At 44.4% G+C, this 13,463-nt stretch overlaps 1 protein-coding gene across 6 annotated transcripts in view; it reads left to right on the top strand.

The window, feature by feature from the left end:
- Positions 1 to 682: 682 nt before the first annotated feature.
- The window catches only part of PTPRF (protein tyrosine phosphatase receptor type F), a 376,315-nt gene continuing 363,534 nt past the window's right edge, over positions 683 to 13,463 (top strand). For all 6 annotated transcript variants that reach the window (XM_053950041.1, XM_053950040.1, XM_053950039.1 and 3 more), the window contains exon 1: positions 683 to 769. The gene's annotated coding sequence lies outside the window, so the exon portion shown is untranslated. The remainder of the gene's footprint in view (positions 770 to 13,463) is intronic.

Raw genomic sequence — 13,463 nt, 5'->3', positions numbered from 1 at the left:
GGGTTGGGCAAGGAGCCAAAGAGCAGCAACACACCCGGCGCAAGGGCCTGCCTGAGTTAACCCTTCCGCCGTCTCAAAAGCCCGCAGAAAATACGTCTCAGTTTCTTCATTTCTCAGTTCAGGGCTCTGGACGGGGAGCAGGAAGCGCTGGACGGAGTAAAGGAGCAGCAGCGCGCTGGGCGAGCGCACGGGCTGAAACACCGCGAACAGCCACGCCGCGGCCAAACCATCACAGCCCGCAACAGGTCCCAGCGCGGCGCTCAGCCGCTGCCGCCGAGGAGACCCGCGGGGAGCGAGGAGGGCTCCGTTCTGCAACCCGTCCCTCGCTCCTCGCACCTCCGGGGCCACCCTCGCCATCTCGGGTCTGACCCGCTCTGCAACCCGGGGTTAAGAGCGGAGGGACCGGGCGTGGGCAAAGGGCCCGCTCCGAGGCACGGCGGGGCTGTAGTCCCTTCTCCCGGCAGCCGGCCGAGGAGAGCGGCGAGGGCCCCCCAGCTGCCAGTCCGGCTCCTTCCGGCGGCGCCTCCAGAGCGCCCGCCCCGGGCCGCGGCCGCGCCCTCGCCCGCCCCACCGGGCCGCCCCCCGCCCTCCCCGCCCACACCTGGCCGGGGCGGGCCCTGCCCGCCGGCTGCGGGCCGACTCGGCGGGCAAGGCAGGCGGCAGCGCAGCGCAGGCCGCGGTAGAGCGGAGCAGGACTCGGCCGGCAGCAGCGCCTCGCCTCGCCGCGGGGCCCAGCGCGGCAGCGGGGGCCCGGCGCAGCGCGGCTCAGGTGAGCCCGCGGGCGGCAGGTGGCGGCGGCGGGGCGGGCAGGGCTGGGCTGGGCTGGGCTGGCGGCGGGGCGGGCGCGGCGCGCGGCCCCGGCGTGGGCGGGCTGGCGGTGGCGCGCGCGGAGCGCGGTCCCGCGCGGCGGCGGCTGAGGGAGCGAGCGGAGCGGAGCTGCCGGCGGGGTGCGGAGCGGCTTCTCGCGCGGCGCCCGGAGGCAGCATGCGGACGGCGGAGCCCCGGAGCCCCGGTAAGTGGTTCGGCTACGACGCCTCTCCCTCCTCAGCCCCGTGTTCGGCTCCCGACACGGCGGGATCGTCTCCCTGGGAGCCGCCAAACTCCGCCGCCTGTTGAGCCCCGCGGATCGTGGCCCCCGAGCGATGGCCCCGCCGCCCGCTTCGGCCCCGCCGCCGCCCCGCTTGCCCCGCGGGGGCCGCCGTGCGGTACCGGAGCCCCCCTGCCGTCCGCTGGGGCCGCCACGCGGTTTTCTAGCGGCCACCGGCTGCGCCCCTCGGAGCCTCCCCGGGTCGGCGGGGGGCAGCCAGGCACCTGCCGGCGCCGCGGTGCCGGGGGTGCGGGGATTGCCGCCGCGGCGTGACCTTCCCGGGCGGGCTGCGGTGCTCGGGGCAGCCCCGGCGGGCGGACTTCTGGCGGTGGGCTCGGGGGAGAGGGGTCGCGCCCCGCGGGGCGTAGCGCCGGCCGCGGCGGGGCGTCCCGGGTGGGGTGCCTCTGCCGTGTGCGAGGCGTGGGGCGGTCGGCAGTGGCCCGAAGCGTTTCCCGCGGCTGGCGCCGGCCGTTTCTGCGGTGGGAGGAGGGAGCGAGGGAGGGCGCTGCAGCGGGGGGCGGCAGACCGCGCCTTTCCCCCCCGGTGGGGTGAGCCGCCGCCTGGGAGAGCGCGGGGCTGCCGAGCGGCGGCGTCTTGGGTGGCGAGAACAAAGGGCCCCCGGCGGGAGCGGGCAGGAGCACCGCCGCTGCTCCCGGGGTGCCAGCTCCCCAGAGCGGGGTGGGGGTGTTCATCACGGTCTCCCCCCGTTCGCTCTCCCTGGGGAGTGCGGCTGCAGGCTCCGCGGGGCCAGCTCCTGCCCCGCAGCCGCCTCCGCAACCTGTTGTGCCGCTGCCTGGTCGGGGGTGCCGGTGGGGTGGGCAGTGCTCCCCCGTGGGACGCCCGGGGGGGCGGGCGGGCTCGCGTGGAGCGGCGCGGGGTGGGCGCAGGCAGCCCGGGGCGAGCGGGAGGCGAAGGCAGTGGGCGGGTGCGTTTGCCTTCGCGGTGGTTTCTGCGCCCAGAAACTGTTAAGAACCAACTTCAAGCAGTTCAAATAGCTGGCGTAAATTAAATTCAATGAAAGAAAGTATTTCCGCGCTGTTAAAGGTCTGTTCCCGCGAACCTCTTGTGTGGGAAAGATGTGGTCTGTTTCCAGGAGACTGACTGGGGCAGCTGTTCTGAAGCGTTTTGGAGTTTCGTGTTTATTTCATATGTAACCAAATGAAGCCGTATTGTCAGTATCAAATACAATATTCTCTTGTCAAGTTCAGAACTGAGCTGTAAAAAGTGATTTGGGCTGACGATAACTGGATAATCAAACCTTCAGTTGAATATTTGTTGGTTTAGAGATCTCTGAAGGCAGCTAACTTGTGCAGGGACAGTAAGCAAATAGAGTTTCCTTATGCTGCTTCTGTAACCACCTTTGTTCATTTTTCAAGGTAAATGCTAGGGAAATGACAAATTTAATTTAAGATTACTAAGGTCCTGTGCTGCAAATGACTTATCAACATGTCTGGTTGCTGGGTGATTGTTCTAAGACTGCCAGTTAGGCTTTGAAAACGGATTTTTAAATAAAGTCCATTGCATTCATTATGATAATGCCGGAAATGCGTGGCTCACAAGGTTGGTTTTATGGAAGGAACAAGTGTACTTTAATCCTGATTTTATTATTTCTTGTGTGGTGGTTTGCTGTGAGACTGAGGACGTAGGAGTAATAGATAGCTGTACTGTGAAGCGCATGATCAGCAATCTGAACTTCGAAAGCAAAGAGTAAAATCTGTGTGGCAAGCAGCAAGTTTGTGATCTGAATGTGTGGTGGGTGACAGTGTTGAATTATTTAAGTTCTCAGTTTCTGCCATTAACCAACCATCTTAATGTGCAAGTTTCTTAGCCTATGAGTAGCTTTTGAAATAGGATGCAACATGACCATGTATGTGAAGGGGTTAAAACAGCTTATGGCCAAAAATTAACGCATAAGTTCAGATCAAGAGATTTTTATATTCAGTTTAGTTACAAGTATTCCCATCAGCCCTTTTCTTTGCACATGGGTGTTCATGGATATGTCTTGGCTGCATACTGGTTGGGGCCATTAGCAAAATAGTAGAAGCCACAGACAACATTTTATTCTCATTCATGTTGCCCCTTAAAGTGTCAGTTTCTGGAAAATGAAAGTAGAAGCTGTCCTACGTTGTATATTGTTTGTGAGTTGAGAGGTATGCAGGTATTTTTAATTTTATTTTTTTAAACTAAGTTCTGCTTTTGAGTATGTGAGATAATTGTCATTGGCAAAAGCAGAGAAGACAGTCAAAGCTTGTGACTATAAAGAGAAAGATCTAAGCTTGTGAGTAACGGGGAAGAAATGTTTTCCTCTTTGTGTCCACATAATGCAGGGCTGTGGGAAGATATGCCTAATGAAGATGATTATTGCTGTGGCTTTCCATAAATCCACTTGTAATGGAGGCTTTGTACAGTTACTTCTGAATCTGTACATTTAAAAACTGCAAATAGCGATAATGGAGTTGGCTAATAGCAGACTGTCAAGTAAGTGCAATCCTTGTGATAATGTTCAGCCATAGATCTCCATTTAAGCATTACTTTTAAGCAGAAAATGTTTCTTGTAGGTCATAGTATATGCAGTTGGGAGGAAAAAAAACCCTGAGTTGTTGCTGCCTGTTGTTGAATCTTAACCAGGTGACTCTAATTGGCCAAAGGGTGTTTTTTCTCTCCAGCTTTTTATCAGATAGCAGGAGATGTACAATTCAGTAGATCCATTTGATGTGAATTTAGATAGTGGAAAGGAATACTAATAATAACCAGCTTTAAGAGACTGAAGAAGTTTACCTGAACAGTAAACCTGTGTTGTGTCTGTGTGCAATTTAAAACAGGGACTTGTGCCTGTTGAAGAATTGAAAACTTTCCTGTGAAGTGTTGGAGTGAGCTGGATGCCACCACATGATAGTCTGAGCTGATCTTGTTAGTGGTATTAATCAGGACAAATCTTTCTGTTTCAGTGGTTTCTTAGTGCTTCTTAGAAACCACGGTTGAGAGTTAAATTACTCATGTCTGTTTTGCAACTTAAAAGGTGAAGGTAAGACAGTAGGGAAAATTTTTAATGTGATATCTTGCCCTGGTACAGAAGGATGTGAAATCATCTATTATTTTCAAGTAAAGCACTTGTTGTTGCTATTGGCTGTTTTATATAGTGTTCTGAATGAATGCAGTTTTAACTTCCATAGCTAAGAAACAGCTTTTGAAGGAAACTGACAGGAGGCTTGCTTATGTTTATGTTTGGAGTAAATCATTGAGAAATATTTGTGATGCTCTCCATCATTGCTTGCCCTCCTATAAAAGCAATGCTTTGGCTTTCATCTTTCATACAGTATGTGAGAGGGGGGGAATTCCTTCTGTGGATTTAGTTCTGCTTAAAATCTGATCATAAAAGTAAGCATTGTTTCTACACCTCTTAGTGCAGTGTTCATTGTTTCTACACCTCTTAGTGCAGTGTTCAAACCCAAAATATATACTTCCTTTCCAGTAAAAACTTGTAATTACATGGAGTGGTGCGAACTGGAAAGTATTGCAAAACGTATGTAAGAATACTGTCGTACAAACTCTAAAACTGACGAATGACTCACTGCGCCAGTGCTATATCAAATTCTATCTATACACAAGGTTTAAATGACAAGTTTACTTTAGGCAGGGAATATGCAATTTTCTTGTACTCTTTCTTCATCTAATGTCAAGTGAGCTTAATGAAATGGTGCATGTGGGCATACAGGAGGTACCAGTTGTAGAGCTTTAATGACTAAGGGGAACAAGCACTGCTTGGCTCTATTTGTGAAGGTGATAGATGTAACTACTCTTACATTAAAATGAAGTTTGTGGAACTGATGCTTATTTTGAGACATATATTTCTTTTAATGTACCTCATCATCATTTATGTGTGTTTACTAATGTTGTTTCTATTTTTGTTTTCTATGGGAGGGAGTACTTGGCTTTTAGCACTATACATGTTCATCTTTACATATTCATATTAGTTGAATTTTTAACTGGCAGTTTGGCAGCATTTTTGCCAACATAAAATTCAGGTCACTGCCAAAATGAAAATGTTATAATGGTCAGCATGGGAAAGTGGCCTATGACTGTAGGTTAAAGAGGAAAAGGCCACTTTTCCACTGCAACAACACAGGTTTTATTCATGCTTTTGACACTGTCATTATGAGAAACTTCACAGAGCTTTGGAGAGCCCCCTAAAAAGCCAGAACATGTTAACAGGCAGTAACATTCTTGCTTGGGAAGCCTGTGTGAGATGGGAGAAGGACAAGGAAGAGAGAAGTGTGGGCATCAGAGCTGTGTGCTGCTACACTGTGTGTTGCATGTGGATGCATGTGTATCACCTGTGGCTGCTGGGGCATCTGATGAAATGTGGGGGGAATCCCAGCCTGCAAAACTAAGAAACCCAGTAACCACTCAACACTAGGAGGAAGAGAAACCCAGTATTGACTTGGCCCTAGGTAGAAGACTTTAAGCTATTCACAATCTCTTCTTGTAATTTCTAATTTAGCCATTCTGCCACAAAGCCTGTCGCTTCTGCTCTCTGTTAATCATCATCTTTCTGGGCAGTGGGAAAGATGCCTTGGTCTTCTTTGCCTTATGTTGATCATGAGAGCTTAGTGACCAGTGCCTGCAAGTGTTTGCTGTCTGTAGGAAGGTCGAAGTCTCCTGGGACTGTGGAAGGAGGCCAAGTAGGGGAAGCTGGAGCACTTGCTATTTGATGTCAATGTGCACACAATGTTTATACACCTGTGCCTTAGCAGAAAAAAAGGGTGAAACAGGTCTTGCTACTTCAAGGACTCTATTATCTGAGAACTTGATTCTAAAGATTGGAAATACAGAGATAAGTTAGGGTTTTTGGAGCAAAGGATGGAAGCAATGTTTATAAAAAGCCTGGTTGAGATGAAAATTGACAAAAGTATCTACTAATATCTGGGCACTATACTCAGAGGAAGCTCTGTTTGGATGCTTTAATCAAATGCAATCCTCTGTGTAGCTGAAATAGAGCAATACCATTAATCTCAGAACGAATAGGATGGTCCCATTCTTATTCTTGTCCTTTAGCAGGCTTTGAAGCTTCCAGTTTACAACCTGTCCAAAACACATTTATTTCTTGGCACAAAATTTCAGCTGCAGCTGGCAAGTGGGTAAGTACTTTCTTCCAGCATTACTGAGAAAGAGGAATTATTTGGGTTGGCACAAGAAGTTTATAGTTTGGAGTTGTCACATGAAATTGAATGGAGGAAAAACATAAAGGCCGGGCATGTGGCATTGTTCTTTCAAAAGCAGTGCTGGAAATCTGGTCATCACTCGAAACCAAACAAAGCATGCATGTGCTTGACCATGGTGAGGAATTATCTACTATTGGCTTCATAGGCCTCTCTTCCTTTTTTTTTTTTTCTTCCTCCTGCAAGTGCTGTGTTTAACACTGAATTGCATGTGTGTATACAAAGAATAACATCTGTTCTATTTTATGATATCCATATCTGTTCTATTTTATGATATCCAGTTGCTTTTCTATCCTTCCTGTGTATGGATTCTTCTCTCATGTGTCATCCTTGCTGCTGAAGGCAGCCGGGCACTTGAGCTTTGCAATATCTTTTCTCTCTGTAGGAGCAGGAAGTTATTCATGGGATGGTACTTGATTCTTTTGTTAGATTTCCTCACAAAATTAGATCTTAGTGTTCTTAAAAGTAATAATTTTTCTAGAGAGTTTTCTGAGTAGGTAAAGAAGTGGGATGATCTGCATCTGTTTTTCTGGAGGAGTTTCTGATCATTATATCAGTGTGCTAGATTTTCTTCTCCCTAGATGTATTTTGATAGGATGGTTAATGGGAAAGATAAATTAGATCTGAGAAGTATGAAAAGGGCTAGTCCAGTGTTCAGATTTTAGGCTGCATATTTAAAAAGATACATATTTTACCTGGCAAACACTGTGCTTCTGATCTTTTGTCTTGAAGAATAAACATAGAAATGGCAAAGGAGCCTTTTGGACACAGTGAGTTAAGAATGTGTTGAGGTGTTACATGCTCCAAAGATGTGAGATGGGGGCAAAGGAGAAAAAAGTGACCTTGTTTTTAGATGGAGTTGTTTCCTTTTTACAAACTACTGTTTTCTTCAAATGCAAAGGAGTTGTTTGTTTATATCTTAAGTAACATTTGTTTCACCAAATTTGATCAAAGGTTTAGTTGTTGCAGAATCAATAATAATTCTGTTACCTTAAGGAAAAATCTGTAATTTATGAATGTACTGTCCATTGTATTTTAACTACTTGTACTACAAAATTTGCAAGATTACACAAATTGACTAGAAGATGCACACAAAATCCAATAATACATTTATCATGTCAAAGTTCAGTGAAATATGAAACATAATTACCATAAACAAAGAAAATTGGCCTCTTAAACCTATGAACGAGAAGGCGTGGAAATAATTTTGTAATATATATCCTCAGTGGTTTTGTTGAGACTACTTTGGCACCACCAAAATTTCTTTACAGTCTGTGTATGCTAACGCCTGTGTTAAGTGGTAAAAAAAAGTACTTGTAAACTTAACCTCAGGATGAAGCATGTATTTTTGAATATTAATTTTAGATATTGAATGTCTCCTTGCTATAGCCTTGTTTGTGAGTAGCTTCCCATTAATAAAATGAAGATTTGAAGAGTTACACTTGGGGACACAAGTATTTCAGCAGATTTTATGGTGTTACTGCTTCAATTCTGCCTCTTGACACAGAGGTAGGATTATAAACTTTTGCAGGAAAGTTTTTCTCCTTTAGTATACTTGGTGAGATGGGAATCTGGCTAGCAAATCTTGTTGGTTTGTTTTTTTTTATGGATTCTACTATGTCTTTGGATCCTGTAAAACTAAACTTTATGCTTTTGGTTATGGTAATGCACTCATTTGAGTAATGTACTCTTTTGGCTTGGAAAAAAAAAGGCATTTTAAAATTGGCTGTCAATTAGCCTAATTTCCTGGGGTCTGTCCCATTACAGAGGGCTCATTTTAACACAGATCAGTAAGTGCTGGATCCTACTTCAGTCAGCCAGGCCAAGACAGGGAGAGCTTGCAGAAGCCTGTAGCATGGCCATGATTTCAGTAGCTGTTTTTGGGCGGGTGCAAAGTATAAGTCTCTGTTACTCGCAGCTGGATTTTGGATGAGACTGAAGCGAGTGTGGACTCCCGTTGCCCCCACGCCAGTGCTGTCCTTAGCACGGAGGTGTTTCCATCTCGCTTTGCTTTGCCTTCTTTGCTGTCCCCTGGCTGGCCGGGTGTTTGGCCAAGGCTGTGGTGGCCAGGGACACCTCTCACCTGTGCCCAGGAGAAATCCACAGAAGGTGCAGCATGTGAACCTCCACAGTAGAACCCCAGCAGCTCTCTGGGAGCAGGCTGATGCTGCCGGTAACTGTGCTTGGCTCCTGCCATGGCTCTTACCTGAAGCAGCTTCTTCATAGACAAGATAATACCAAAGTGTGCTGCTACAACTTACCTCTGTGCCAGTCTCTTTCTTATGCCTGTGGAAGAAATAAGGAGCATAATTAATTATAAAAAGGAAGAGTTCTGAAGTATTGCATGGCAGCCAGCTGTCATGCTCTTCTAGTGATCCCCCATCCTGCTGTCAGGAAGCTGGGCGTCCTTTAGGACACAGCAGTATTTTGCTGCAGAGTGATCAAAGGCTTCTTCATTGGCCAAAACCATCAAGGTAGATGGGCAGACGTTTGTTTTAAAATGAGTTGCACAGAGTTGCTGGGATCAGCAACTTGCTTACAGTGACGAAAAACATCTTCAGCACACTAGAAATCATGAATTGTGTTTTGTTTGCTTAGATCGTTGAGTGTTCAGAGCAGGCACTGTGAGTTGCAGTGTTAAAGAACACATTACACAGCAGTTACATTGCTGGAAAGCATTTGTAAATGTAAGCTTGAATTAAAGAGATGTAATTTTTTTCCCCTATTAAACTTTGAAGAGTTGAGCTTTGAAGACCAGTGAATTTTTGATGCTCTTGAATGTTGTCATTCACAAGGAGCAGGTGAGGGATCTCCTGACCTCCTGTTTTGCCTTTTTTTTTTTATCTTCCCCCATGTTTTTCTTTGAGCTGATATTTTTGTGTAGGTTTTAGATGCAACAAGAAATGTAGACATTCTGGCTTTGGCATTTGAGTGATAGGATGGGCTGACATAATTGTGTAGGTTATAAGAGGAATATAAGCTCTGGAATATTGGCTTTCTCAGTATCTGAAGGAAGTTATCAGGTTCTTGTATTTTTGTTGTACAGTGTAATTAAAATGAACACTATAATGCTAATAATTTATGTATTTTTGCCTGTAGGTAAAGTTTTAAATTGGAATTAGCTATACTTTGGTGGAAGTGGATTTTTTTTTGTGGTGGTGTTTTTGTCGGTTGTTTGGTTTTTTTTTAGTTATTATGATGTTGTCTGTTTAGAGTCTAGTGATATTTCAGTGAGCATATAAAAATATTGCCAGGCAGATTTGTTTATATTTTTATTGTATATTGTAGTAACGATGTAATTATTGCTTTTAACAGAACGCCTGACTTGAGTGTTTAATTCTGTCAGGCTCAAGCAGTCGCTGATGAGGTGATAAATGATAGGTTATGTGTAGAAGTGGATTTGCAATTATTTGTTGCTTTTGGAAAAAAAAAAAGATGCTTTGTTTCTGTCCAATGACTAATGTAGAAAATCAAAGTGGTGCACCAGATGTTTTTTTCTAATGACTCTGGTGCAGGGTCTTTTTTTATACGGAGGAGGGTTTTGACTGAGTTTGTCTCTTGGTTTTTGAAGTTTCTCCTGCTTGTTAATGCAGCACTCTTCCACTCTGGACTTCTCTATGGGCGGGCTTTATGGAAAAGCTCCTTTCCCAACCATTCATGCCTGTCTCAGCTCCCCGTCCATCAGGAGGTGGAGAGGCAACGACATTTTTTACAGCATGGGCTGATCACTTCCTTTCATTTGTTTTTATTTCACAGAATTCAAACAAGAATAAGTGTTTTGCTTTATTTGTTGATGTCTGATTAGGAATTAGTGGAAGAAACTGAATTGTGGGTGTGATTAACGGTAGTTTTTGTTTCTGGTGTATGAAAGGACTCATTGTCTGAGGCTTTTCCTCCATCGTGCTCTGCCTAATCCTGCTGAAATCACACTAACAACGGCAGCGCTTGAGGCTCCTTGTCTCGTTTTCTTGCGTACTTATTCATACAGCTGGAAAAATTCCCTCTTTCAAGGGATGGTTGCTTCTTGTGCTGAATCTGCCGTCCTGTCATAGGGGCCTTGCTGTTGAGGAGGGCATTAGTTTGAGGGGCCTGGGGAGGGTCATTAATCTGAAATGTGAAAACTGATCTAATTTGTGCTACATTTGGGTTTTTTATATATGGGCCTGATGGTTTTGTTAATGCTGTCTATGACTGCCTCTTTGCAACTGTGGCTGAAGGAGGCGAGCTGCCTTGTTCCAGCTTTCAGTTCCTCCCACCTTTCTGTTAGATCAACTTTCTATACTTGCTGTGTAGTATTTCTGCAGGGGGGAATTTTAAAATTCCTCAGTATATGCTTTCAAAAGAAGTTTTGAAAGTTTAAGGTTTGTATAAATGAAGACATTTCTAAAGTACATATTAAGTACATATTAAGTACACATAACAGACATGACTGCTACTCTTTCAGGAAAAACCCATAAGAAACACAATACCCCACCCCATGAACAGCCTTTCTTTGCCTCTGAATCAGGTTGTCATTCCAAGGTCTTAGAGTGATTTAAAAATATAAAAAAACCTCCCCTGAGGAATCTATTAAAAATTATTTGGTTCACTGAACATTCAGTGCACGTTCAGTCTTGGAATCCATTACATGCCCGTAGAAAGACTTTAAACATCCTCTTTGACAAAGTTGGTCTGAGTTGTATCCCTTTGGCAGGTGGGTGTGAGGGAATTTCATTGCTTTATTTTCAAAACAGAAGTGTGTGGAATTAATATTGATTTTTATTATAGCTCCTTGCTAGTGCCACTGTATCCAGAGGTCGCATGTCAGCTCTGCTTTTATAGTGACAGCTTTCCCTCTTCCTTTAGTTGAAGTCTGTAGTTGTGGAGCTCTGGAAATGTTTTTTTTTTTTTTTTTTTTTCCTTTGAATTCAATTTGTAAAGCTTTATTACTGAAAATTAAATTCTTATCAGGTTGAAATGGTGCATAAATTCTTGTTGAATGGAGACAAATGCTATTAGAAATCAGTGACACTAAGCTATATTTTAATCCTAGGTTTATTTTCATTTCCAATGTCATACACTGAAAATACGTTGCACTTACTTTGTCCATCCATTTCGGCACTTTTTTTTTTTTTTTTTCCCTCTTTGTTCTGATGAGTTTTAATGGTTAAGTTTGGGAGAGACGTGTTAGAGTTTGCAGTGCAGCTGTGTGCTATGACTTGGGTTATATTTCCAGGTACCTAGTGTAGGTATTGTCAGTTCCCATCAGCATGTGCTGCTTTTGTGTGCTGAAGAGAGTTGTCATATTATTCAGCAAAACTGCCTTTTTTTTTTTTAAAGAACTTTTCCACATTTCCAGCTCGTGATGGAGAGCTCTGGTGTCTCATTGTTAGGTTTTATTTGCAGATATTCACAGTAACTCACAGCTTGGTAGTTTTTCAGAGTCTAAAGTCAGGTAAGGACTTAAAGAAAACACAAATAATGGGCAATCCCTCCGGATATGCAAGTTTATTTGATTAACCCATCTGACCCACAGCATTGGAGAGCAGTTAAATATTTGGACAGTCAGCAGTCCTGTTAGTCATGTTTCATTAGGTGATGGCCTCCTCCATTTCGAGGCTGCTCTGTTTTGCTGCTGTTGCCAAGTCTGGTGAGATCTTGAAAGGGAGCCATGTATGGGGGCACGGCGCGTGCTTTTGGGGCTGTTGCTGGACCAGGCTGCCAGGAGGAGCTGGGATGTGTGTCAACAGCATCATCTGCAGTGGGATGGGAATCGGGGGCAAGGGAAAAAATTGTTAATTGCACATTGTCAACACCATAAAGGTTAGCTGGTAGATAAAGTTACCAACCTAGGCAGAAATAGCAGTGCTGCCCTGAGAAGTGTAAAAGACTTGTCAAAACCTAATCTAATCTCCTGCATTAACTGTATATTGTAATAATGGATAAATGAATTTCCAGCAAGATGAGATAGTCCAGTTTTAATAACTTCTCAAAAAGTCAAAGGGGAGTATTGTGCTGGAAGAGGCATATCATGGTTATCCAAATTTCTTTCCATGGAACTGTTTTTAATTTTATTTGAGTGTATACTAATGGCTTAAAAACTCATTTGTCTCCTTGTCAGCAGCTTGACCGGTATTTTAATACAAAGGATGTGTTATTATCTTGAACTGGTCTTGTTTTTCAATGTCTGTAGCAGCCAGCTAGAAAATTGTTTGACTTTTTAACTGCTATGGTTTTGATGCAGTGGCTAATGTAAGAAAGTAAAATTTATTTAAAATCAGTGACTCTTTTAATCGTTGTGTTTCCATTTAGATTCAAGGGGATGGGAGCAGATATTTATGCTGATATTTAGTCTTCCTCCTTTTCTAAAGATCTGTGGTAATTCTCTGTATTAGAGCTGAGTAAAATTCCTGTACTTAAAATCTGAGGAAAGTAAGTAGGAAACAGCTGCTGCATTTTAACTCAGTGCATTTCTGGATGCATTGCTGAAGGTGTTCCGATAGAAATATGTCTAGTAAATTTTATGGGAGAAAAATCTAGTACAAAAAAACCCAAACAAACCCTGTTGGAATTCAAATGTGGTTTTAAAAATTACGATAATGCCTTTTTGTCTGTTCTAGCAAGAAAAGAGTATGATTATAGTGTGTTTTCATTATAAAGGTTTTGTGAGTGACTAGATGGGATTCAGCTCTAAATTCCTGACTTTGGAGTGTCCAAATTGTGCATAATTAACTTAAAAGTCAGATTTTTGGAGACTCAAATGTTTCGCAGGGAAATTAATGAAAAATGTAGTGTAATGTACCACTCTTTTAGTATGGTTTTCTCACCTGAAATTACTGAGTTATAAATATTTTAAATGGAAAATGGTTCTGAAATGAGCTATGAACAAGTATTCTCCTGTATTTTTGGTCTCAAAGTGAAAAATGCTTTGATTAATAGAGCCACGGCATTAGTTTTAATGGTAGTTTGCTGTGACACAAATGGAGTTTCTAGGTGTGCTTAAAAGATGTAAGTTTGGCAAAGTTTCTGCCCCGTCTTTTCACCTAATTGCTTTATGAGTTTGCATATAATCTTGTTAATTAAATTGCTTCCGCATGATTGCCGAAGCATCTCAGAACGGGTAAAAAATGCTCTTTATGGACCAAAGCGTTCATGGTTTGCTGTCAGCTCTGTGGAGG

Source organism: Vidua chalybeata, chromosome 9 (assembly GCF_026979565.1).
Source record: "Vidua chalybeata isolate OUT-0048 chromosome 9, bVidCha1 merged haplotype, whole genome shotgun sequence".
NCBI classification, from domain to species: Eukaryota; Metazoa; Chordata; class Aves; order Passeriformes; family Viduidae; genus Vidua; species Vidua chalybeata.
The sequence above is the reverse complement of the archived record's forward strand: the minus strand, read 5'-3'. Positions and strand labels throughout refer to the sequence as shown.